The 24,324-nt window shown below is 38.3% G+C and overlaps 1 long non-coding RNA gene across 1 annotated transcript; it reads left to right on the forward strand.

The window, feature by feature from the left end:
- Positions 1 to 10,675: 10,675 nt before the first annotated feature.
- LOC114183039 lies at positions 10,676 to 12,437 on the forward strand. The gene is made up of 3 exons (XR_003604284.1): positions 10,676 to 10,859; positions 10,981 to 11,119; positions 12,310 to 12,437. It is a non-coding gene; the product is annotated as an uncharacterized LOC114183039 (long non-coding RNA).
- Positions 12,438 to 24,324: the final 11,887 nt, after the last annotated feature.

Here is a 24,324-nt window from a genome sequence, read left to right on the forward strand (position 1 = left end):
TGGAGGTTGTGAGGGAGGTTCGAGAGGATCCCCCTGAAGAGTTGGAGGAGAGCAACTGGCCGGCAAAAGGTGGCTATGGGTGGGTTGCCGCTGTTGTCCGTGATCAGTCGTCTCTATTCAGGTGGTCTCGTTTGTTGAACTCTTGGCTGAACTGCACACCCGTCATTTCCAAGGGTGTTAGTGAAGACATTGTTTCGCTGGAGAGGGTGAGTGTCGTCGACCGGGTATGCCACGGGCAGGAGGGGGTACCGAAAGATTCTTCTACATGTATATGTGCCACTTTTCTCAGCTTCATGTGCGACTGCCCTTAGACGATTTCACTGTGGGTGTGCTGTGGGCGTTGAATGTGGCACCTACCTAGCTATATCCTAATAGTTGGGCCTACTTGCAGGCCTTCCGCATTCTGTGCAAGTCCTTATATTTGGAGCCTACTCCCTATGCTTTCTTATATTTTTATGACACCAGACCCCAGAGACCGGCTACTTGGATCTCTTTAATCAATCGCCCCAACATCAGCAGACTGGATGCTTTCTCCCAGTCTTTCAAGCATTTCAAGGACGGGTACTTCAAAGTCGTCGTCAAGGAAGGGGGTAAATCTCATTTTTTGAATGCGGATGGGAGTACCAAGTTTCTCTTTAGCTGGACCAACAATCCTTCTCGATATAAAGACATGGGAGTGGAGGAGTTGTCGGCTAGTGATAAGGAGGTGGTGGGGATGTTGTTGAAGTTTGTGGATAAGTTGCCCACTAAGGGCCTAGTTAGGGTTTATAATTCGGTGCATCCGATAATAGATATTGAAGGTATCTGTTTATTACTTAAGTTGTGTTAATAATGCTAAGTTGTTTTGATCCAAGTCGTGATATGTTATTGCGGGGCATATGGCGCAATCTGGCAAGAAGAATCTGGCGTTCTTTCAATCATTGAGGAAGGAAATGGTCGCTAAGGCCAAGGCGGTTGGGAAAGTTGATGTTCCCAACCTGCAGGAATCGGTTGTGGAGGTGCACGTACATGGCGGGACGAAAAGGAAAGCTGAGCTTCCGCCTCGACCCGGAAAGGGCAAAGATGTGAAGAAGATAAGGGCAACTCTTCTTGGAACGACTAGCGGGGCGGGGTCGGCTAGTGGGGAGAAGGTGCCTGAAGCCGGGTTGATAGAGTTGCCGGAGATATTCGTTAGGAAGGATATCTCGATCGACCTCCCGGATACCGTTGTTAACTCTATTGATAATATGGAGGTGGATCATATTGTGAGAACAATGGTCGAGTTTGGAAACAAGGCTTTAGTCCTGAGCCGGCGTGTAGGGTCTCTTTACAGAAGGGAAGTAAAGGAGGTGGGGGACTTACAGGGTAAGGTGGATAAGCTGGAGGAGGAGAAGGCGGCTTTAGAAAAAGAGAAAGAGGGCTGGGAAGCGGAAAGGAAAAGGCTGGCAACATGGAAGGTGCGTTGCTTGGATTCTGAGGATAAATTAAACAAGCGTATCGGGGAGTTGGAGGAAGACTATGAGGACTTGAAGGATAAGTATGATGGGGATGTTGGGGAACTTGATGATCTGAAGAACAACGTCATCCAAGAGCGTATTAATGGTTTTGAGAAGGGGTTGCGGCAGGCGGCCTTCTTCCATCCAGATGTGGATGTCTCGGATTCAAGATTCGATGTAGATAAGGATGTAGTTGATGGGAAGTTGGTGAGGGAGGATGGGGGGATGCTGAGGAGGTGGAGGAGAAGGCGGCAGAGGAGAAGAAGGATGCGAAAGCTGTCATGGAGGGTGATGATAACAAGGCGACGTAAGACCCTTAGTTTTTATAATTTGAGACTGGAATTCTATGTCTGTAATAATCCGTACACTATGTCTATAATAAGTCGTACACTATTTTACTTTGCTTTTAATATGATGAATGCTTTGTGTATGCTATGTTTTTTATTGGATGCCGATAACTTGTGTGATGGTGGTGCGTTAGCGGTATGGTATAATTGTGAGTGGGTGTTTTGATGTATGTGATGTTTGGCGAATTTGATTTTTTATTGAGGGTATTCGACCCTGACCGTTTTATTTGTGGTAAGTGTGGGAAATGAATTAAATAAGAGTAAAGGGCGTTTGACCCAGGCCGCTTACTTGGGGTAAGGGTGGGGAACTTAAATGAATTAACGAAGAGTAAAGGGTGTTCGACCCAGGCCGCTTACTTGGGGTAAGGGTGGGGAACTTAAACGAATTAACCAAGAGTAAAGGGTGTTCGACCCAGGCCGCTTACTTGGGGTAAGGGTGGGGAACTTAAACGAATTAACGAAGAGTAAAGTGTGTTCAACCCAGGCCGCTTACTTGGGGTAAGGGTGGGGAACTTAAACGAATTAACTAAGAGTAAAGGGTGTTCGACCCAGGCCGCTTATTTGGGGTAAGGGTGGGGAACTTAAACGAATTAACCAAGAGTAAAGGGTGTTCGACCCAGGCCGCTTACTTGGGGTAAGGGTGGGGAACTTAAACGAATTAACCAAGATTAAAGGCTGTTCGACCCAGGCCGCTTACTTGGGGTAAGGGTGGGGAACTTAAACGAATTAACCAAGAGTAAAGACATAGAGTCATAAAGTAGGGAACCCTTCTTTTTATTTATTGAATAGGGGTGCCTCGTTAAAACTTCCTTGGCCAAAACCTTCCTTAGGGAAAAAAGACCAAGTGAGGAAAAAGAGTACACCCGGGGTTACAAGTATTGGTTCAATTACAATACACATTTAGCTGAAGTAGAACTTGAGGTGGGATACATTCCATGTGTTGGGAATCTCTTCCCCAGATAATTGTTCAAGGCGATAGGCCCCTCCCCCTGTATCTTCTCGTATGTGGTACGGGCCGTCCCAATTGGCGGAGAACTTGCCATCCTTCTTTCTAGCACTGCTAGCCATTCTCCATACTAGGTCCCCACGACAAATGATCGTGGGTGTAGATTTGCATTATATTTCCTTGCAGCTCGTTGTTTGGCAGCTAGATTGCGTATTTGGGCTTTTTCTCTGAGTTCGGGTAGGAGGTCGAGATGTAAGGCCATGTTTTGGTGGTTGTGGGTTGGGTCGTATAGTTCTCGGCGCAGGGATGGTTCGCCAATTTCTACCGGTATCATGGCGTCTGCGCCGTAGACTAGGCTGAATGGGGATTTGTTTGTTGATGATTGGGGGGTGCATCTGTAAGCCCATAGTACTTCTATTAACTCTTCAGGCCATCGGCCTTTGACGGTATCCAACCTCTTGCGCAGCTCCATGAGGATAACTTTATTTGCTGTCTCTGCTTGCCCATTGGTTTGTGGATGTTCTACAGAGCTTGTTATGTGCTTGATGCCTAGGCCGGTGTAGAATTTGGCTAACTCTTTGTCGATAAATTGTCGGCCATTGTCTGTTATAATGGTATGTGGTACACCATATCTGCATATAATGTCCTTCCACACGAACTGCTGGACTTGCTGGGCCGTGATGGTGGTTAGCGGCTTGGCCTCGATCCATTTGGTAAAATAATCAACGGCTACAATTAGGAATTTTACTTGCCCCTTACCGGGTGAGAAGGGGCCGAGGATGTCCATTCCCCACTTAGTGAATGGCTAAGGAGATAGTATGTGGTGGAGTTGCTCCTGTTTCTGATGAATAAGGTTGATGTGCTTTTGGCATGGCTTCCACTTCCTGACATGATCCTGGCAGTCTGCTTCTATAGTCGGCCAGAAGTATCCGGCTCTGAGAACTCTTGTAGCCATGGTGCGTGCGCCTGAATGATAACCACAAATTCCTTCGTGTAATTCTTTGATGATATATTGGGCTTGCTCTGCCGTGACACATTTAAGTAGGGGTTGGCCGTATCCGCGTTTGTAGAGGTCATCACCTACCATAGTGTACCTGGCGGCTTTAGCCAGCCATGTTTTGTCTGCGTCGAGGGGGGGTTTCCGGTTTTGAGGTATTGAATGTAGGGGGTGGTCCAGTCTTGGGTTTGGGAGGGGTTGTCGTTGCTTGTCGGGGTGTGGGTTAATGTTTGGCAAGTGTGTGTGATGGAAAGTGTGGAGAGTGTTTGCTGTAGTAGGGATCGATTACGGTTTCTGAGTTTGGTGCTGGCCAATTTGGAAAGGATGTCGGCTCTGACGTTGTCGGTTCTCGGAATGTGTTCGACACGGACTTGTTCGAAAGCGGATTGAATAATCGTATGGACCAGATGGTAATACTGTAGGAGGATGGGGTCTTTGATTTGGAATTCATCATTTAGATGACCTACGGTGAGTTTGGAGTCGGTTTTGCACGTTAACTTCTTGACGCCGACTTCACGGGCTAGGGAAAGGCCAGCGAGGATAGCTTCGTACTCGGCTTGGTTATTTGACGTTTTGAAAGCAAAGTGAAGGGATTTCTTGATGAGGATGTCATTGGGGCCTTCTAAGACGATGCCAGCGCCGACACCCCTTGGGTTTGAGGAGCCATCTACATGAAGCGTCCACTGGTCCTCAACGGGTGTTTGTTGTAGGTCGTTGACGAAATCTAAGAGACACTGGGCTTTGATGGGGTCGTGGGGTTCATAGCGGATGTTGAATTCTGACAGTTCCACGGCCCATGATGACATGCGTCCGGCTAGATCCGGCTTTTGTAGTATTTTTTGGATTGGGTAATCGGTCTTGACGGTTATGGTGTGGTTTTGGAAATATGGGCGTAGGCGGCGTGCTGCGTGGACCAAGGATAGGGCTAGTTTTTCTACCATCTGATACCTGGTTTCAGGATCTTGTAGTGTTCTGCTCACAAAATATACAGGGTGCTGTGTGCCTTCTACTTCTTGAACAAGGGTTGCGCTGACGGTATAGTCGGTGGTCGTGATATATACCAGCAGGGGTTGGCTGGTGTTTGGTTTGTGGAGGATGGGGGGTGAGGTTAGGGTTGTTTTGAGTTTTTGGAAGATCTGTTCACAATCATCAGTCCATGTGAACCGAGCGGATTTCTTTAGGAGCTGGATTATGGGTTGAGTTTGTTCAGCTAGTTTGGGTAGGAAGCGGGAGATGGCCGTGAGGCGGCTGATTAGGCGTTAGACTTCTTTGACGGTAGTGGGGCTGCGCATTTCGATGATAGCCTTGCATTTTTCAGGGTTAGCCTCTATGCCGCGTTGGGTTAGCATGAAACCAAGGAATTTACCCCGGTCGATGCCGAATACGCATTTGTCGGGATTTAGGCAGAGGTTATATTGGCGTAGCGCGGAGAACACTGCCTCCAAGTCTTCAGCGTGCTGATGATGGCTTGGGGACTTGACAACCATGTCCTGTTAGATGGCTAAAGACTTTGTCCATTAGTCGCTGGTAAGTTGCCCCGGCGTTTTTGAGGCCAAAGGGCATGACCCTATAGAAGTAGTTGGCATCGTCTGTGATGAAGGCGGTCTTGTGCATATTTGTTGTGGCCATGGGAATTTGGTTATAACCTGAATATGCATCTAAAAAGCTAAGCACCTTGTTTCCTGTCGCGCCGTCTACGAGTCGATCGATGTTGGGTAAGGGGTAGGCGTCGCGGGGACAAGCCTTATTCAAGTCTGTGTAGTCTACGCACATCCGCCATTTTCCATTGGCTTTCTTTACCAAGACAACGTTAGAAAGCCAAGTGGTGTATTGGGCTTCTTCTATAAATCCTGCGCTCAGTAACTTGTCGGCCTCCACCTTGGCCGCCTGTCGGCGTTCTTCCCCAAGCTTGCACTTTTTCTGGGATACGTAGCGAGCTTCTTTATATATGGACAGCTTGTGGGATGCCACTTGGGGGTCTACTCCAGGGAGGTCGGCGGCCGACCAGGCGAAAAGATCTGTGTTGTTGATGAGGATGGGTGTGATTGTGGCACGCACATATGAGTTTAAACCGGTGCCTAAGTTAATGGAGTGGCCATTGTGGAGCTCCAAAGGAGTGGTGTCCTCGACTGGTTCGAGGCGGACATCCCGACCTATTCTGGGGTCAAGGTCTTCGCCGGATAGGGCTATGCGGGAACCAGGGGGTCGTTCGATATGGTTGGTTTGTTGGATTGGGAGTTGTGGTCGTAAGCTTGCCATATAGCACTCGCGTGCTAGGCGTTGGTCATAGTGTATGGTCAGGATGTCGCCGGATGGGGCAGGGAACTTCATGGCCAAGTGAGGGGTAGAGACGACTGCGCCAAGTGTATTGAGGGAAGGACGGTCCAGGAGTATGTTGTAAGATGTTGGCGCATCGACTATAAGGAAGCGGATTGGGATGGTTTTGGTTTGGGTTCCTTCCCGAAAGACGGTATGGAGGTCTATGTAGTCCTGGGTGGATACTTGTTCGCCGGAAAAGCCGTATATGGGCTCATCATATGGGATCATGGAGGTGTCAGGAAGTTGTAATTTTTGGTAGGTGGCCCAGTAGAGGATGTCAACTGAGCTGCCTTGATCCACAAGGACTTTCTTAACGGCATAATTTTTTATTTCAACGGTGATGACCATGGGGTCATCCTGCTGGTGGTCGAGGCCGTGGAAGTCATCATCCGTGAATACAATGGGGGGCATACAGCGTCTGTGGTGAGAATGAATGATATGGTTGATGGATTGTATATGGCGGAGGTGTCTCTTTCTGGCAGACAAGGTGGAGCCTCCACTTGCGAAGCCACCAAAGATGGTGTTAATTGTGCCTCGTAAGGGGGGATCGGTAGGGGTGATGTCGGTGCGGGCGGGCTCTGGCTGTTGATTTGGGGTGGCTATTGTTGTGGGCATCGTTTGGTTGGCGTCTGTGGTCAGGTCGCGGGGGGTGGCGGGATCAGGAGGAGGAATGGTCATCCCTACGGATGAAGCGGCAAAAGTGGCCAGCACGGACCAGTTCTTCTATTTTATCCTGGATTGCTTTGCATTCTTCCGTAGTGTGACCATGGTTGCGATGGTACCGGCAATATTTGGTCATGTCGGCGTTGGGAGGTGTGGTTGTCTTGCGTGGTGGGGGGAGGAGGTCAGCTTGGAGGGCTTCGTCTAGAATGCGGGAGCGGGCTACTGTGAGGGGGGCGTATCTGGTGAAGCGAGGTTGGCGGGGTTCACGTGGGCGGGTATCAGGGCGTGGGTGAGGTTGTGGGGTGGGGTTGGAGGTGGGGTTGGAGGTGTTGGCGGCGTAGTCGTTGTAGAATTTGGTGTGAAGGGTTTGCATTTCTTCCATGCGGACGTAGTCGGCTGCACGTAGTTTGAGTTCGTGCATGGAGGCGGGTGGGTGGAGGTAGACGTTGTTGGGGAAGGGGCCGGGTTGTAGGGTAAGAGTTATACATTGGAGTATCATCTCCTGGTTGAGGTGTGGTGTACGAAGGGCGGCTTTACTAAAGCGATCGATGAACGCTCTGAGTGGTTCATTGGGTTCCTGTCTGATACCCAGTAGGGATATGGTGGTGGTTTGATGTGGGCGGCTTCTAGCGAAATGGGTGGGAAACATGTGGGAGAGGATGTCGAAACTATCGATTGAGTAGGGCGGGAGAGTGGTGAACCATTCCAGGGCAGGGCCTTTGAGGGTGGTGGGGAAAGCTTTGCAGAAGACTGCGTCTTGAGATGTGTACAAGGCGACATGGGTGATGTAGACTTTCAGGTGTTCGTCAGGGTCGGTTTCGTCGGTATAGCGATCCAGGTTGAATGGTTCCCACTGGGCTGGAAGAGGGGTGTTGGCGATAAAATCCGTGAATGGGTGGCGGCGTCTAGGCTGGTGAGGGGGGCATATGGGGCGGGGGTGGGTGGTTAATCATAGCAGGAAAGGTGGATGTGATGTTGTGAGGAGGAATGTGGGTTGTGGGAAGATATTGTGGGTTGTAGGGTGGGATATGTGTGGTATGAAGGGCGGTGGGTATGTTGTAGGGGACGTGGGTGGTGGGGATGGTGGGGGCGGGAGTTCGGGGTGTGGTGAGCCCCGATTGACCGGATGGAAAGTGATGGGGATGGGTAGAGGTAACGAGTGTCTGTTGGGTGGTTGTGAAGGTGTGGGGGGTGGGATTGTATTCACTTTCTTCCTCTGTAGGCTGGAAAGCCGGAGACTTCACAGCTTCAGAGGTTTCTTTGGCTTTTCCCTTCAGGTTGGGATCCGCCTCGATCCTTCGCCTGAGGCGAGAGTTCTCTTGTCTCAGCACCTCCATTTCTTCAGCACTGAACTTCTTCAGGTCTGCGAGTTCTTGTTGCATCTTTGCTTGGCCGTCTAGGATGGCGGCCAAGTCAGGGGTGATGTTGGGAGGTCCAGAGGGACCAGCATCCACTTGCTTGTTCGCTCCAGCTCTGCTGTGGGTAGAAACCATCTTCAGAGAAAAAACGGGTACTAAAGGTGTTCGTCTCGTGCCCCACGGTGGGCGCCAATTGTTCCTGCAGGGAACAAATAAGATAGATTAGGCACAAGCGTCACCTTACCATGTAGTCCGCTATCTCCTCAGTTGGCCTCTTCCCGGTCGATGCATGTTAACTTGAACCCAGGAGGGGTTACCTGCAGGAGAGTCTCCGAAGCTCAAGTAAGTCAAAGTTCTCCTAAAGTCAAATCAGTGATTAATGAATGCGTACCTTTAAATGATGGGGTCCACGCGTATTTATAGAGCATTAATGACGTTTGACCATTTCATGGGTTGGGCCTTGACTTGGGCTCTAAGTGGGGCTTGCGAGTGGGCCAGGGCCCAAACCCAGGTCCTTAAGATTTATTGAACGCGGGGACTTCCATCATACTGAGTGTATTGAAGTGGTCGGCTTAGGCTGTAATCTTACCGGATATGCTCAAGTAGTCGGTTTAGACCGACTACTTGCCTTAATGGCTTATGTTGGTGATATGAGGTGCAGGTTGTCCCTTTAGACGTTTAGTTTAGGTTAAAACCGGTACAAGTTAGGCTAACTCGGCCTAGGCTGGGTACTTGGCGACCTCGATATGCACATTGTTTACTTATTTGGTCGAGTTTGGCTAGGTACGGTACAATGAATAAGATAGATTGATTTTAGTTTAGACATCTCTTTAAAATTAACATTGTACTATATCCTAGTGTAGTACTTACAATTCTAAACTTGAACCTTATCTATATTAGAAGAATAGTGTAACTCAAAACAACATTCATAATAATGTAAAAAAATGTATATCATGAATAACAACAATATACCTTGAAAAATTTTAACTTTAGCGAACTCTATATTTATTACAACATTTTGTACTTCTCCAAATGAAAGAAAATCATTTAGTTTATCCACATAAATATCGAACAAAATACATTCAATTCAAACCCTATAATTTACATGAACGGTTAGTCAAATTTTATGCGAAATACATAAAAAGAAAAATCTATCTTTTAAATTTGAAAACTATATTACCCATATGCTTCTAAGTCAATGACATTCAATTTTGTTTATTTTTTTCATCTACACGCAAGTCTCTTTCAGTTCAAACCCTTACTAGTACTCCCAAAATATCTACATAATAATACAAACAAATGATGACAACAAAATAATAACAAAATAAAAAAATGAAATAAATAAAAGAAAAAAGTAAAACCTAATAATAATAAAAATAGTAAACTATAAATATTAACTTACCTACTAAATAATCAATGTCAAATTTGGTGGAAGACAATACAGACAAAGGTATGTATTGAGGTTTGATATCGGGAACCAACTTAGTATCAAGCAAAGGAACTTTTGTACCAAATTGGAAATTTATCTTATAAGGGTGGTGTGAGGTTCGGTATATTTCACTATTTGGAGCAACACTGAGATTTGGATTCCATAAACCTGACCTTCAGATATTTCATTCTAAAATTTGTAAATTAGAGTACATTGAATGGACGCATATATTTTGTCTCCCTATAAAAACTCAATACACAACACATGTTTTCAATATAAAGAAGTCTTAAATAAACATGTTACAAAAACTTAAAGGCAAAAGTACTTGTTTGTCTTGAATAACTAACTCCATGGAGAAAGGACACCTTTATTTATTAAAATCTAGAACAAACCATAAACGTATGAACCTAACAATGATGTTCCAATTTTCTTTCTTTAGAGTAACTTCACTTATATTGTGGCATTGCTTTTGAACTTCACAAAGAGACATATTGCACTCACAGCAGTTGTATACAAAATAAAACTGTGCACAAATGAGTTAAGATTTGTGATAACATACATATTTAGATATAAATATAAAATATATTTAAATATATATATATATATATATATATATATATATATATATATATGCATACACATAATATAAAAAAGTGAATAAATAAATAAGATATGTAAATAATAATTTTAAAATAATAGAAATGAAAATAAAAAAGCATAAAGCAAACTTAAATAAACTTTTAAAGGCCTGCATATACATCCAACTATTTTTTTACTAAAACAATACAAACATAAATAAAGTTGACGTCCAACTTCAGCCTTACTACTAACATGAATATGACAACAAGAAGAAGTTACGGAAGAAAGCGTTAATGGGTAGAAAGTTTTGTATGGTAGAACAATTCAGAAAGGACAAAAAATTACGAAGTCACTCGCATACACTGTTAATACAAAGGAAAATGATACTTTAACCTAGCACATTTGATCCCTTTTTTAATCCACTTACGTGTCTCTCTTGTGTGGCTTTTTAATTTTCATTTTCGAATTATTTTAATGGGTGTGATATGGCAATTTAACTAAGTGTTGGAGTGGAAAAAGCATGGGCGCGTGCGCGTATTGGTTCCGTTGTCGCTTGTTCGCTTAAATGATGAAAGCACTTAGTCTCTCACTTTTCGAAAGCCTTGTTCTTTCTTCAGTGGTTTTCGTCCTTTGTTGTGGTTAGCCTCACCATCCGTTGCTGCCACAACATTTAGCCTCACCATCCGTTGCTGCCACAACATTTAGCCTTACCATCTGTTGTTGCCACAACATTGTTCTCCTTAGAGGTGCATTTGAAAGAAGAAAACTTTATCGTCAATCTGTTGTGCGTTTGCATTCTTTTTTTCTCTTTTGTCTTAGCTCAATGCTCACCCACATAAAGCATTTAAATTTTTTGTTTGGTTACAGAACTTGAAGAGGCACATTTGAAAGAAGAGCCAACCATTCTTCATTTGTTTTCCCTTCTTCGTCGTCATTCAACTCTTACCCACTGAAAACACTCAAAGTTTTTCCTTTTGGCAAAAATGTGAACTGGATTTTGATGGAGGTGAGTTTTTGAAATATGGGTAATTGAAGTTGAGTATAATGGATCTTGTTTCTTTATTTTTAATTTTAGGATAAAAGATGAAGTGGGTTTCATGGGGCTATGGGAATGATTGCCACATATGGGTATAAGGAATTTAGGCATAACAATGTTTATGATTTTTGTTGGGTTCAACATAGAGTGAGATTGGATTCAAATTCATTGTAGAGGGAAGGAGAAAACATGACAGCCGTGTGATTAACTTTAAGTTTCTGTTGCCACATGACTTCATGCACACTTCCATCAAAGTTCAACTACCTTTCTTGGTGTCCATGCTTTCCTTTTCATTCTAGACCAATTTAGCTCATCTTAGCATTCACATACATAATATGTCCATGTTGTTCATCTGCACTCACTTTCTGCATTCAATTCTGTTAAAACTTATTGTTGTTACAGATTGGTTAGATCAAAATATTGTTGCCATATAGATTCTCTAGGAAATTTCAGTTATGCATTCATAGTTCAATTTTGAATCAAAATTCATGAGGTGAATATAACCTAATTACTTTGCTAATGGGAGCTAAAATTTGTCCTGTGTTAGCATTTTAATTTGGCAGCTTAGCATCCATTGAGGTGATTGGTAATTGTGTAAGCACTGCATTGCATAAATGGGTGGAATCTGTCATGGTGTGGCAAATGTGAGTCTTCATTTTGGTCTAAACTTCTGCATCAGTTTGGCTGCATAATCACATTGGTTGCAGCTCCATTTTCTTCCAGCATTTAGCATGGTACTCAGCACGTTGATGCCCCTGTTTTATATATAATTCTGATTGTGCATACATTTAGCCATTGCTATCACAGAATAATTTATGTTGCCATGGTCATGTATTAAAATCTTATTTTCTGCTGCCATATAATTTATGGATTTGTATCATAGCACATGTCATTGCACATTGCAGCCTTTTGGAATTGTATTCATTTTTTCATATTCTGCATCATGCTAGTTTTGCACTTTTCCAATGCTTAGGTATAGGTTCCATTACCAGTTTGGTTGCTGTCAAATTGCTGCCTTCGTGTTCTATTTTATGCAGCAAAATGTTTTTTTATGTGCTAGTACCTAGTTCCATTAGCAATTGTGAGTTCCAACTATGAGTAACTGTGTTTTGTCATCTTAGTCGTATTTACTAATAAGTTTTTGTTCATTTTCTTTACAGGCAAGTGATTTTTCAAGTGTTTATGATACCTCAAATAAAGGAAGAAAATCATCTACAACTAACAATATAATATTTTTCTATATTTACGTGTGTTAGTTGGGTACAATGTTTTACTTCTACTTGGTTTAATAGAAAAAGTGTATTTGAATTTTATTATATATCTTTGAATAGTGAATCACTAGTTTGGTTTTATATTTTGATTTTTAATTTTTAATAACCATTTTCATTATAACATTATTTAAAATCAGTTGCTTTTGTTTGATTGTATTCTTGATGTTGACCATTTACTGTTATGAGAACAACTTAATTAAATAAACACAACCATGACCATATGTACAAAATCTTATAAAGAAAAAAGACAAATAATTGTACATAAAAAAACACTTACATCTTTTCTTAGTACTTAGTATAGAGTAAGATTGTAAATGTGCTTTTGTGATGGCACTAAACGGATGAGTTGGTGAAACAACGAATGAAAATTAATTTTGGGAGTAATCATGTTACTGAAATTACTTAATTGAATGAGGATGACCATGTGTACAAAATTTTATGAAGAAAAAAGATAGATAATTGTACATAAAAAAACACTTACGTCTCTCACTAGTACTGTGACTTAATTGAATGAGCAGGACCATGTGTACAAAATCTTAGAAAGAAAGAGACGAACCATGTGTACAAAATCTTACAAAGAAATAGACATATAGTTGTACACAAAAAGTCATTTAAGTTTGTTGTTGTTATTGTGTTAGTAGTAAACAATGATTTATCTAGTTTTAGTGAACGGTGACTTGATCAACCAATTAATTGACAAATAATAGCGTATTGAGAGTAACCATTTACTGTTGTGAGAACTACTTAATGAGTCTGACCATGTGTACAAAATTTTACAAATAAAAAAATAAATAATTGTACACAGAATGCCATTTTAAATAACACATACCATATGACTTCCTACACATTGATATTCCAATGTGCAATTTAATATGTACAAAATCTTACATAGGGAAAGACACATAATTGTGTATGTAAAGATAGTTTTGATGTGCAGTTTAATATGTACAAAATCTTACATAGGGAAAGACACATAGTACATTTAAAGATAGTTTCTTTTGTAAGTGTTTCCTTATTTTCATAAGTCTTATAAAAATTTTTAACCTCTTCAATTACTGTACGAAACTCCATTTTGGTAAAAAATTTAATGACAACATCTATACCCATTGGGTGCAAGGATTAAGTTGTGTGGTAATAGAAAAATTCAATGTGCAGTGTTATCTGTACAAAATATCACATCGAGAAAGACATATATTTGTACACGTAAATACAAAACATCAAGACAGTTATTTTGAATGTCTTTTTTCCTACTCTACATAAGGCCTTTTAATGTTTTTCTGATTTCAGTCAATGCTAGGACTGAGTAAAGTTTTTAATGACAATGATTATACCCCATCAGGATCAACCCGTGCTCTCTTGACTGAAACTAATAAAAAATTCAATATACAGTTTTATCTGTGCAAAATCTCACATCGAGAAAGGCACATAATTGTACATGTAAAAATATTTTATTATAATAAAATACAATGTGCTTAGTTATCTGTACAAAATATTATATCGAGAAAGACACATAATTGTACACATAAAGACAATTTATTCTAATAAAATAAAATGTGTAGTGTTATCTTATTATCTATACAAAATCTTATAACGAGAAAGACGCATAATTGTACACTTAAATACATGACCTATCGTCACAATTTGTCTTTTCTTCATTTCCTTTGACTTGCCTATACATTATTGTATAATACCTTATTCCAAGTATAGTTGTTCCTATCTCAGTGCCCGCATGCATTTACACATACTTCAAGCCTTTAACCACTTCCATTATCTTCTCCCTAATAACATCACAATAAAGAAATATACCAACCATCACATAAATAAATACAGTACGCACCAGATCATACCATAATACTAGTTAACAGTGCACCATTTCTCATTTTGGTGAAAGTAACATTATCACCATTAAAACAAGAGTTTAAAATATGATTACCAAATAGAAATAAAAAATATTAAACTTCACTAATCATGCCATATAGAAAGGAATCACAAAAATCTTATGAAATTCTTTATTTTTCATCATCGTACTTGTTATTTAGAGTTGACTCATGAGTCAGAGCAAGTGTATAGATGTTTTTATTATGTGTGAACTAAGTTTGTTACACCAGTATCTCAACTTGTAAAATTGAACACTTGAACAAATCAGTATTGTAAAATGATGTAGAATGACAAGAAACTCATGTAGGATTTTTTTTATAATAAGGGTAAAAAATCTCTTATTTATACTGTTTGAAATCATTGTCATCTCCTAATTAAATCCTGTCAAGAGATATCTAAAATCATTCCAATGTTTAAAATAAGCAAATTAACTTATCTAATTTCCCGTCCTCTATTTCTATTCTTGATTTATTCAAATACTTACAATGTATATCCCTTATTGACATGTATCAGGAATAACAATCAGTTCTTAAAAAACCAAGACAACTTTACAAATCCTCTCATTTATTATCAGCGACACATACAACCTTAAAAATAATTCTCAGTTTGAGAAGAACAATCTCTCGCATTCTTATTCAAACTAACAAACCTATAACTCATTGCCGATATCGGCCTATGAAAGACAGGAAAAGCTTTGAAACTCTGAAACTCTGGACGATGTTTCTTCTACACTAAGAAGGACGCAGAAGTTTTCTACTTTGCGAACAAACTTTTCTAACCTTTCTTCCTCTTGTTCTTATTCATACTAACAAACCTAAGAGCCATACCAGCCAACTTAACAGCAAAAAGGCCAAATACTTGCGGGCAAATTCCTCGCAGAATAGCATTCCTCCTTGGATCGGTTTGAAAAGGCTTTAGAATTTTCATCTCACACAATATGCATATATGATAGCATCCCAAAAAACATGTACATGCATTAACCAAATTTGGCATGTCTAGTCTGGACATAGTTGGATTAAAAAATAAAATGATGTGATAAATAATTTATAGTCCAATTTCTTATAGATAATATAAAATCATAAATATTGGTAGAAAACAAAGGATTCAAAATATATGAATTTAACTAATACAAGCAATACTAAATGTATGTATCAAAATACCACCTTTTAGAGGTGAACCTTTAAAGTGAGCCCAAAACTGCTTAAACTTCATAACAATATCGTCAGAAACATCAATTTCTGATTTCAGTTCATTGACTCTCCCGAAAACAATGAAAGAATAAAAATTCAAAATAAACTTGATCAAATTCTTTCTTTCCTTACATTGGATCACAGTAGATGACTCCAATTTAAAGTGTAAGTTCAATTACTGAAAGCACTTAATCTGTGCTTTGTTTAAGCATATTAAAACATATATCGTGTGACATAAGAATCATAAGGTTTTCCTTAGTACAAAATCCTAAAATTATAGGAGAATCATAAAAATGATATCAATGCGGAGTAAATATTTAAAACACTGTATTGCAAACAAATCTTGTAGAGTTATACATGAAGACAAAGGAACAAATTTTCCAAAATAAATGAGTAAAAATATAATATAGAGCTATTCCTATTTAATTATACCATAGTTGGGAAGAAAATGCAGAATGGAACATATTATTAGAATCCAAACCACACCAATAAATAATGAAATAGAGAGGAATAAACAGGACCTTGCGCAGCCGCGAGACGACGTGGGATGCGATTTTCTTTGAGAGCAAGACAAAAGAAGCAAAACCTAGTTTTCTTTGAAAGCAAGAGAGATGACGCAGCTACCAACATCGACGGCAAGGGTTGGTTGTGTAGCGGCTATTCCTCTTTGGGCTCGCTAGAAGAGATGTAGGAGAACATGGGTGTCTCTCAATCCCTTGGCCCCGTCGTTATGGAGAACAAATGGAAGAAGAATGGCCACTGACGGTGCATATGAAACCCTAACCCTCCTTTTCTCCCCGTCCCTTCGTTTCTAAACCTATCTTTCTTTCTCACGCGCCCCACCTCTTCTGAATCAGTTCAATGCCACGTCAAAACGGTTAAACAAAATTTAAAAATCAAAATCCTAATTCCATGTCAGGTGACACATAAATGGGTTAAATATCATTTTCCTAATAGAAATTTATAGTTTTGACCTAAACCTATAGAATAGATAGTAATATGTTTTTGTGAAAGCTGCAAATATCAGCAATTATGTCAGAAGGCATTACATGTTGCTACCCATGTAATCACATGTTACGTAAAAAGGGGAAACAATGCGAAATACCCGATGTTGAACAATAAACACGAAAATACATTAAAAACTAATATGTTCCTATCTATTTATGGACCTATCTTGTATCCCAAACTAAACCATAATATGAATACTTCCATGGGTTACACTAAAAGTGCATTAAAAACACCTAATTACCCTACTTTTGTAAAATTAGACTAGAATTCTAATTTAACTAATTCTAGACTAGTAACTCCTAATTAACACCTTAAACTACCCAAAACAATGCAATAAGCTAAGCAAAATCTCTAGAGATAAGGGACTTATCACATCCCCACACTTAATACCATTGCACTCTTGGGCGATGTTAGGAAAAACTACTAACACTTCTAAAAACCTACAACTCAAGCTTCACAATTCTGCATCAAAAAGCTCTCCAAAAATCCTAATTCGAACCTGCACATGCTAGCAAAATAATCCAGTTCAAGGTGCCAAACATTCCATCATCAAAAACAACTCTAAACGAAGAATTCAAGTAGAGAACAATCAAAATGTAGTGGCAAAAACAGTTTCAACCTCACAGGATGTGTTTTCACTCTACACTCAAGTGTATGGCTCATCTTTGCTCTCACAACTCAATCCAGTGAACATCCTTATGGCTTTGCAAAGTTCCTAAACAATACCAATGAAGCAATTTGAAGATCAAAAGGACTTATTCAATGGCTTGTAATGAGATTGGGCTAAGGGTGTGGTATATGAAAGGTAAGCAAGGCTTTGAATCTTGAAATGTGAAGGGAATGAGGGTGGAGAGTGATGAGTTCAAGTGCAGAACTGTTTTAGTATGCACACTATGTTCCAACAGTTCCCACTCCACTTCCTTGCTTTTATTTATTTTTTTCTTTTTCCTTCCTTTTTTTCCAATTATGTTCCAACTTTTTACACATTTTCCCTTTTAATCCCTGCTGGTCCAGCCACATTTTTTTCATCTACGCACCTTCAAAGATCACACATCCCCACACTTGAACATAGCACCATCCTACAACTCATCCAAATTCCCTTCACATCCCAAGGATAGGGTAAAATCTTGGTTTTTTAGGGCAAAAAGGCTGCTATCAGGATCAGGTTTCTCAAGAAAATATGGTCAATTCTAGCTCAAAATGAGGGTGTAATGGTGATTTTTCAGGGCAGACTTTATTTGCAAGTGGCTGCATAAAAAATTTCCTAGATCATATCAACAAATCGCATTTCATGACCAATTATGCAAAGGAACAAAGCAAACCCTAGAATGCCACTTTCATGAATGAATGCACACACAAGAATGCAAGTTTTAGGCTCAATTCTCTCCATGGTCAAATTTTGCCAAAACTGTCCGTGCCACACTTTTTCATGCAAAAAAAAACAGACTTGACTCAATGATTTGGAGCAAAAGAAATGATTGAAATGCTTATTCACTCTAACTAGATCTTCTCCTACCACATGCAAATCAAAGCTAGGTTAGGAAAGAAAGAAAAAAATACAAATATGTGAAAACTGGGAAAAATAACACAAAGAACTTACTCAACAAGCTTAAAATGGCTAAAGGAACCTAGGAACAACTTAGAACTCAAGCTCTACCTAAAACTCAAAATTTCACCACCTAAAACCTCTATAAACACCTTAAAACCAGGCTAAAACTAAGGTTAGGCTAAAGCATGAGTAAATCTGGAATGAGACTACCTAGAAAAAGTTAAAATGACCAAAGAAAACTTACTCCTTGCTCAGAAACTATCTCCTAAAAGGTTTACCAAAAATCACTACCTAGAACTAAAAATAGTCTACCAAACTAGCCCAAATGCATATGCATGTGCTAATCTAACCTATTGAGTAGTAACCTAACTATCCTAACACATTTATAAGGACAAAATATAACTAAAAGACAGTTCAAACTACCAAAACTAGCTACAACTCAAAATCTAGTTACCTAGGACCTAAAACTAACATTAAACTAGGCTAAAAACTCAAAATCAAAGAACTGGACTAAACTACTACAAGAAATTGTTATAAACCCATTTGGACAACTTCCAATTAGCAAAAGAAAGATGTGAAACAAGTCATAATTCAGAAACAACAAGGAACTGAAAATTTGCCTAGTGAAAACAAAAAAAATTGAACTAGAAATGGTCAGAAAATGTTAAAACTGAAAACTGTACTAATCTAGCTATTAGAAATACTAATCAACTACTTAGACACCTTCTAAAATGTAAAAGGAAGAAAAAAACCAAGCTAAAAGTCAAAAACAGTGGAAGAATTACAATCTGATATATGCAGACGTCATAATGCATTAAAGAACGAACTCCACAAACTGTCTGCCAACTTTGAAACCAAACTGCAACCACCACAGAACTCAAACATTAAGTTCTTGCATTAAAATTAAAGGTAATTGAATAAGGAATCCAATGCAAAAAGAACCAACTTAATTGGATCACTGTGGAGGACGTTATGGGCCAGACAAGCAAAGGTGTTCAAAATTGTCAGAGTTACGTTTTCATGCAACTTAATATGAATTATCAAGCTAAAACTTATGAAAACAGAAAATTAACTATGCCAAACAACAAAAACCACCTATTTAAACCTTAAAATGTATGTTAGACTAAGGACAACTATGGACTGCATTAGACAGAAAGCAAAAATTGAAAAGTAACTCTGCACACAACTTTAAAATCATAAAACAAAGCTAACTATATTCCTATCTACTTAAGAAAGCATGAAATCTAATATATGACCCAATGAACCTAAGAAACATAGCTAAAAATAGCAAAAACAGGACAATAGCCTACTCTAATCTTAAAACAACAATTAAAAACTACCTAACCTAATTCCGACAAGTTTCAAACAACTAAGACTAGCAATAACGAGAAATGAAGAGAATTATGTAGAATTCTAGTTTTCACCTATGAACCTAAAATCTATCTAACTCTAAAGTACTATGGAGCTATGCAAAACTGAAACAGAACTAGCATTACTTATATCACTATATTCAACAACTAAACAAGCTTTCATGCGTCAAACTAAACTACTTACGCAAGTATTTACATAATGGAAATTCAATTGCAACAAATCACTATATGCCTAAAATAATGCTACTGCAACATATGAAAATTGAAAATTAAAATTGGCAGCAACAAGAAATTCTGAAAACAGATAAAGATAGTTGAGATAAGAAGGATGAAACCATGATGGATGTGTAGTATTGAGAGAATAATCTTTAAATCTTGAACTGCAATGATGACTATCATTTAAGTGAACTTTCTCTGACCTGCTTTTGCATAACACTTTGCTACTGCAGCAACAGTACTTCATCCAGTGTTGGCAGTGAATGATTAGAAATGGATTTGGATGCATTGAACCATCCATAGCAGCTACCACTAGCTCAAAATAATCAAGCAAAACTTCAGTGTTGTGGAAGCTTAAGTAAGAATCAGCAGCATCTTTTACTCCATCAATTGCATGCTTTGCCAAATAAACCTTGGCAGCCTCGTGTAACTCAGCAAAAATCATTAGATGTAACAGTTTCCAACTCTGAACAAATTTAAACAGGAGCACCACCACTTAATTTTGATATCACAGATCAAGCTTCAAGAATGTTCTTGCTGATTCTCTTCTTAGCCTATGATCTGATCTCCACCTGTTCATTCACCACAACAAAACACACAAGCGAAAAAGCACCAAGAATGGCACTGGAACAGTGGTAAAAACATTACCAAATCTGAACTAATTCTCATAAAAAAATAAAACGCTAACCAGCTATCTACAATGCATAGACTACCAAAATGAATTTACCTAAACTAACTATCACAAATCAAACTCAAGAATCAATCAAATTTTTCCTATCCCCGACAATGGCGCCCTTTGATAAACCTCATGTCGCGTAAAGATTTAGTCAAAACTCGATTTCCTCACTAATACTAACTAATATATTACAGTGATTGACCAAGGATCATTCCGAAGGATAGATAAAGGAAAATGAATGATTTATTGGATATGTCTTGTGAAATGAGAGGAAATCTAATAAAATCTACTAAAACTAAAATGAACCTAAAATGGTACGAATGTAGGTAAATGCAATTTTTTTTATGAAATGCCTACATGAACTATAATGTATCTAAAGTGTTTGATAAAAGTTCAAGATGAACTAAGTGTGTGCCTATGAATGAATCATCAATGTGGATGACCTAAATACATCTAAACATACAGGATGCTTCTAACATCTAAATGAAACACAAATCAACCACTAGAAGTGAATTAGAACTCATATACACAGAAATAAAAAATCTGGAAAATTCTCGAGAGTGTTCATACGCGTATGGTACAGGGCAACATCAAAACTCGAAATATAAAGCATGAAATGAAAATGTAATGATGCATAACGATTATAATTGGTCTCTATTGATTATGCAAACAAGAATAATGCAAAACAATGGAGTAAAACTCGAATTCCTAAATCATGAACCCTAATTAACTGAAATAACGAACTATGTGTGGAGCGAAATTGAATGCAACGAATGGTGAATTAAGTGTGAAAATGGTTCAGAAACATTACGCATAACATCAAGATGAAGTTACAAGCATGAATCGAACGCAAGAAACACAAAATCATTGAAGTCGAAAATCAAATACGAATGAAACAGTGGCGCGATTCTGCAGAATTGAGTTCTGTGATTCAAGCTATATGGTTTATGTATGATTGAGCTTAGATCAAAATACATTTGATATCTAAGTATTGAAATTCGAGAAGGCTTCATCCGAATTTCAGTATTGAAATGGCCCAATATCACTCAACCAAGCATACTTGAATTACAAGTTCAATTTAGCATAAGAAATGGAAAATCATAGAAGATGAACGGTGGAATTGCGTAGAATATACGAATATATTAAAGAAGAACATGCTCACAACAAACGGTTCAGTGAAAATGGATTGAGTCACCATGGAACAACTCCAAGAATCATCAACAACAGTAGCAGATTATGCAGAAAAATAGTGAACAAGAAAAGCAGAAATGGTTCTGTGGTGGAGAGGAAAATGGTTCGTGTGATGGAAGAGATGGATGGTGGTTGTGAATGGTGCGAATGATCCGTTCTGTATGAATGCAGTGGCGCCAAAACTAATACAATACGACACCCTGCAACTGGTTCTACAAGTTTCACTAACTAACTAAACTAACCTATTTTCCCAAACTACTTTGCAAATTCCAACTAGTAACTTGGGTGGCAGGTTTCCCACAGCAACAACTTCTTCCATCCAATTTTCTCCCAACAGCACCCTACTGAACCCCTGACTGCATTCACAAGTAAGGAAACAATTTAGAATTCACAATATCAAACCATGTTACAACTAAAAATCACCTAAAGGAACTAAACATGCAAATATGATGTTCACGAGTTTTATGTATCTATGGACCACTTCTCAGCCATCTTAGGGTCAGAAAAATATTTATTTTAATGATCTAAAGCTTCCCCCACAAGTGCCATCTCATTTGGGTTTGAAAATCAAAAAATCAACTTTGGGTCAAACTTTGGTCAACATTTGAACCAAAAAGTCAACTCGGCCATCGAGCAAATTGGATGGATCAGATTTCTCTCATGGCTCCCCTTATAATTGCGGTCTTCCTTGATCTTTATTTTTGCATCAAACTCAAAATCCTCAAATTTGGATGTTAAGCACACTAAACTCTACTTAAAAGCTCCTAAAATTAGTTTACACTAGACCAACTTTACTTCTAAGTCTTTATATCTAAACTAAGACTAAACTAACTAAATGGACCTATCTTGTATGCTAAAATAGACCATAATAATAATACTTCTAAGGATTACACTAAAAGTGCATTAAAAATACCTAATTAACCTACTTTTTGTAAAATTAGACTAGAATCGTAACTAAACTAATTCTAGATTAATAACTCATAATTAACACCTTAACCTACCCAAAACAATGCAATAAACTAAGAAAAACTCTAGAGATAAGGGACTTATCAGTCCAATCTTGTGAAAATAACTCGCTAAGTCTTTTTTCAATTACTGTAGACAAAAGTGAAAACATGTTACTTATTAGTAATGCATTTAAATTTAAACAAAAAACTACAAATATAAGAAACTAAAATATCTAACCAAGTGGCTGGCTTGATAATAATATCTGGAGAGTGTAACTTCAAATAAAGTAACTTCGACATAGTTAGAGGATGATAGGTTGCAATGTTATTTAGAAAGTTGGATTGGATTCTTGAGTCTAAAGACCGTCTAGAGAAGTAAATTTGGAAAGAAGAATTTAAAACATATTTTAACATAAAAAAATTTGTTTGAATGAATAGCATAGACAAATCTTAAATGAGCCCAGCCTTGGGTAATCATTGGATTATGCATATCCATGTTATATGTAACGTTGTGAACATTACAATCATAATCAACAATTGCCCACGTAACCAAAATCCTTGTCAAAGCAGCAAGTTCAAAACAAATAGAAAGCAACTAAAGATAAAATATAAAAATGTAATGAAATATTATAAGACACACCTAGTCTTTGAGAAACATCGTAATGTAATTTTTGCACAAAGTGTGGATCGTGGAGTGGCCATTGATTCAATTGTAAGAGAAACAAAAGAGGAGTAATTAAAAAGATTGGTAATAAAAGAAGATTGCTAAGAGAAGACGAAGAAGATTGTTTCATGTTGATTGCTAATGAACAAGAAGGTTGTCACTTTTGAGAAATATAAATGAAATCAACATTTAGAGTTTATATAAAGAGAATACGATGATGATAGTTATTCCAAAAGTCACAATTGTACATCATGATAGTTCGAATTTATTGCATATCCTTGGGAAGTAAAGACAAATAATGCAAATACAAAACTTATTAAATAACAATGATTATGGCTAAATAATTAAATATAAATAATTTATTTTTTAATACAAAGTTATATATTGAGAAATATAAAAGCACTCAACATTCGTATATTTGTATATAAAGACAACTATAAATGTGCTCATCATAGATATTGCAATAGTCACAACTATACAACATGATGGTTAAAATTGATTGCATATCCTTGGAAAGTTCAGATAAATCCTGCCTTAAGCACGAGTTCTTAAAATTTACCGCATAATAAATAATAAAAATATATTAAATTAAATTATTTTAAAAATTAAAAATAAAAAGTAATAACGTTAAAATCAATCGTTAAATAATTTTTTTCAAATAAAACCTTCATTCAAAGAGAACTATAACTCAACAAATACAACAATTCAATGAAAAAAATGGAATTTTAAAATCATTAATACAACATGAATGTGTTCAAGAATTTGTTAAGAAAAACCAAGAAAGGGAGATACTTTTTTTAAAAAAATTAGTTACAAAAAAGACAATTCCTTAAAAAAACTAAACTTTGTCAAGAAATTAAAAGAAATGGCTTGTACCTTTGTTGTCTTCTTCAAACAGTTAATTCATCTAAAAGAAAGCCTTCAATCATCAAAGATAAAAAGACATAGAAAAATAATTACATATGGTAGAAGCAAAAAGGATCCAAGAGAAGAAGAAAAACTCTTACCTTTGTTGTTTTCTTCAAACAGTTCATCCATCTCCCAGAAAAACTTCATTCATCAGAGTAAAAAATACATAGAAAAGAACTTAAATGTGGTAGAAGAAAAAAATATTCGAGAGCAAAAAATACATAAAAAAGTAGTTACATATGGTAAAAGCAAAAAAGATCGGATAGAAGAAGAAAATCTATTACCTTTGTTGTTTTCTTGAAATAG

Source organism: Vigna unguiculata, chromosome 5 (assembly GCF_004118075.2).
Source record: "Vigna unguiculata cultivar IT97K-499-35 chromosome 5, ASM411807v1, whole genome shotgun sequence".
NCBI lineage: Eukaryota > Viridiplantae > Streptophyta > Magnoliopsida > Fabales > Fabaceae > Vigna > Vigna unguiculata.